Genomic DNA, 4233 nt, shown 5'->3' with positions numbered 1-4233 from the left:
GGCATGTAAAAAATTGGCATGTAAAGCTCACCCAAATGATTGGGAACAATTTGAACCTTTCAGACTGTTGGATGTGCACAGTCCTCCCAAGAGGAATGGAATTACCACTGTTTGGAGTACCCCATCCAGACTGGAGTAGAGAAGGGGGTGGAGGGGGAAAGCTGAATGCAAACCAGAAGCAAAGCTGTCTTTATGGGCAGGACCTGAGTAAAACCATAGGAAGACATTTCACATTGGTACCTTGGAATCAAACTGAAATAATGATTTATTCTAGATGCATGAACTCCATAGATAAAACCACCAGTTGGGAAAAGTTACCAAATGGCAGTGAATGTAGTCAGTCACAGGGTGTTGGAATCTTTAATATAACCAAGCTGAAAGAACTAGGGTTTAATTACAGCATACAAAACACTGAAAACTTTAACTTCCCTTCCAACATAGCAACAAATAGTAATCTAGCTCCTGGGTGGTGGTGGCTTTGCGGAGATAGACGAGCCAGGAAAAGCCTACCTGATAATTGGCAAGGCCATTGTACAGGTGGATACATAATACCTCAAGAAAAGGTGTTTAACCATTCATACCCACCCCCGGGTATTGTTAGGACATTATGGAGAAAAACGCGTTCAGTGCCGAATAACCCTCTTGTAAAGAGACCCTCTGGATTTCATAGTTTTGCCAGATGGTTTATTCCTCAACTAGGAGTTAGTGAGTTAGAAAAAACCATAGTAAATATATTAGGAACAATCAAGAAAATCGAAAATGCCACTATGGATGCTCTTCAGGGGCTCCAGGAAGAGATATCGTCACTAAGCAAGATAGTTCTATAAAATCTCATGGTCCTAGACTTCCTGACTGCAAAAGAAGGAGGAGTGTGTGTGGTGATAAACCAAAGTTGTTTTTCTTATATTAATCAAGAGAAACAGGTAGAAACAGATATTCAGAAGATATGGGAACAATCTCAGGTCCTCCATGTAGTTACAAGAGACAATAAAACATGGGGATTCTCTAATGTATGGGAAAGCCTCACTTCCTGGCCTCCCAACTTAACCTGGTTACAATCCTTATTTGTAGCTTTAGTGGGAATATTAGCTTTAGGGATACTGGTCTGTATGATGATGAGGTGTTTCTTGTGGTGTTGCCAGAGTACCGGGAATACTTAGAGCAACTGGAAGAAACATCAACTAAGGCAGGAGCTAGAATCTAATAGGTATTTTGTAAAGACATTAGATAGAAAATCATCATATTAGTAAAAAAATTAACTAACCTCTTAGAAAAAGAGGGATTGATACAGGGAATTATCAGTTGATTGACTAACTAGATCCAAATCAGTTCATATTCTAGCAACTTTTAAATAAAACCTCATACAATACCAAGTTCACATCCATCATAGCATTTAGGGTTTGTTTTGTTTCTGGTTTTGGTTTTTGCTTTTGTTTCTTTGTTTGTTTTTTGTTTGTTTTGTGTTGTTTTATTTTTTTGTGTGTGTGTGTATTGTCTCTTTTTTTTTTTTTTTCAATGTGAATCAGAGTTTAACAATTTAAATTGTTTTCTGGTCTCAAAATTAGCAAATTAACTTACAATACCATACTTCACCCAATTTTTTCCAAAGTTCTGCAGAACAACATTAATTGCAATACAGCACTAAAACCCAGAATTCCACATTTAAGCCACATTCGAGTAAAGTATCGTTTCAAGTTTTCTTTTATCAGAATATTTCCCCAGAAGTTACTCTAATGTGTACAGATGCATCCTAAGAGGGAGCAAGGTGGTATTTTAGCAGCGGAACCGGTTCCCATTTTGTAATTATCTCCCCAAACAAAATTCTTTTGGTACCAAATATACATATATGCAAACTAAAATACTGAGCTGAAAACCAAATACCAAGTTCAAATATACAGATGGATCACAGTTACACTTACTCAAGACAATATCTCAATTTTTGCATTGCACTTTTGAACTGGTTACTGCTCAGCCAGGTGGAGGTACCTCTGGGTCTCCCTGACAAAACAGGTCAGTGCGCGCTGGAGCCCAGTCCGCACCTGCCCTCCCACCGCCACAGCAAGCTGGACTGGGCAAGGCTTTTATTAGTGTCTCATCTGGTGCGCTACGACTGTTATCCCAAAACCAGGATTCTTTACATGGTATGCATACAAAAGAGCCAAATTTAGTACACCAAGATGAGACACAGCCTATCACAGAGTTGTGCAAGTCTGAATGCTGGAATAAAGCTAGCATGCTAGAAAGAAAAAATAATAGCTACTACACTCAAAATTTTACCATCACATTCACACAGTAAAGAACTAAATTACTCATGGTCTTCTGTATTATCACAAACCGCACATTTTGAGTCCAGGGATTCTCATTATTTAACAGTCTGTGAACTCACCGTACCACACAACAAAGACCTATTAAAACTGCAACATGCTTAAACAGATACCCACAAAGGAAACAGGTTAATGAGGAAAGCATCTTGCAGACTTCAGCAAGTTTACTGTGATCTGTGTGTTATCAGTTAATTCTCTCTCAGCTTGTTGAAGTTCAAACCGTTCCACCTGTAAAACTGTCTGTAATGTTCTAATGATCTCTTGTAGAGTTTTATTTTGTCCTGCCCTTCTCGCCTTAAAACCAACATTAATTGCAACAAAGTATTATATTTCAAGGTTCTATCCTCCGGCCACTTTTGCCATTCATCTAACTTACACAGCAACCACCATTGATCATACTATTTCACCAGATGTTCCTTCCTCATATTTCCAAGTGCTTTCCTATGTTTTAAAACACCTCCCAATACCGATTTCTTAGGAGCACGACTGAAAACAGTCATTTCCAACCCCACCTCATAAGTAAAAACCATGAGAAGAGGGAGGGAGGGGGGGAAGCACAGGGCTGCTTGCAGCGCGAATGGGAAAAGTGGGGAGAAGGTTTTATGGTGTACTTATACCACAAAAAACCAATTCTAACGACAACCAGTAAAACAATTAACTCACATTCCTGACAGGCTGCTTGATTTTCAGAGAGGCAATACACAGAAGAACGTAATATGTACTGTAAAACTTGCAGATAACATGTTCATAGCAAACATTAGCATTCTCTACTGCTAATTTCAACACTAGTGCATCCTTAGCTTCTAAGTTTTCAACCTGCTTATTGATGACCTCTTGAAGATGGTCAATAAATTGCATGTAATTCTCATTGGGACCCTGATGAATAGTTGTAAATGATTTGGCTGCTTTGGCGGTTTCAGGCACTTTTATCATAGCTTGATATGCAAGGGCCATTGACTGCCTCAGGATTTCAGAAACTAATCGTGCCTGTAATTGTGGTGTGCCAATTAGTGTCTGTTCCAAGAGTTGGGGGATACCCACCCCTTTCAATGAATCCCCATTGTTCCATCCTAAATGATCCATAGCTGTTACATTGCGTAGGTCTAATTTTGTTTGATTCTTTCATGGTTTTTATCTGATCTCGGGGCAACACGTACACATACTCATTTTCATTTTAACTTCTCAAGCAATGCTGCAGACCCTCATCCTCATCCGAGTCATCAGATAACGCAGACTTGAATGGCAATGGAGAATCATTAGTAACAGGGGGTTTGGAACAGTGCACTTTTTTTTTTTTTTTTTTTTTTCCAAATCTAGTCCAGGGAAGTGATCCCTCTCTGCTTTCTCTCCATGCTCTTGTAATCCTCTCCAAGTCTCTAGCAACAAGTGCCATGTTGTTAACTGTCCAGTTGTTTCTTTGGATCTTTCAGTAGTGCTTTGCCCCATAGAAACATCCTTTGTAAAGTCAATTCCAGAAGGCTAATACCCTGCTTCTTCAGAAGCAACTTCCATGTAGATAATATAATACCCTCTTCCACCCCCCCCCCCCCGTTCCCAGTAGCTCACCAACTCTTGGCGTGGTGTCTTTTCAAGGATCCGGATCTTTGGCAGCTCCCCCCTGCTGCTCTATCAGCTGTACCGGGCTCCATCTCCACAGCTCATTTTCGGCTGTCACAGCTTCACCGCTGTCTGTTCTTCATGCAAGATCCTTCTTCATACAGGATCACATCAGGGTCACCATATGTCATGGTCGAGACAGACAAACGACACAGACCAAGTTCTTCCAGGATGAAAGTAGTAGATGCCATTTATTGCCACAAGTGCATTTTTTTATACAGTTTTACCAATTCATGTGTCTCTTCACTATTGGTTACAAGTTACAGCAGTAACATCTCATTGACTATTTTTG

The 4233-nt window shown here is 39.9% G+C and overlaps 1 pseudogene; it reads left to right on the top strand.

The window, feature by feature from the left end:
- Positions 1-278: 278 nt before the first annotated feature.
- LOC139826337 (endogenous retrovirus group V member 1 Env polyprotein-like) lies at positions 279-1160 on the top strand (annotated as a pseudogene).
- The last annotated feature ends 3073 nt before the right edge of the window (positions 1161-4233 follow it).

Source organism: Patagioenas fasciata, chromosome W, assembly GCF_037038585.1.
Source record: "Patagioenas fasciata isolate bPatFas1 chromosome W, bPatFas1.hap1, whole genome shotgun sequence".
NCBI lineage: Eukaryota > Metazoa > Chordata > Aves > Columbiformes > Columbidae > Patagioenas > Patagioenas fasciata.
This window is presented reverse-complemented; position numbering and strand designations above follow the sequence as displayed.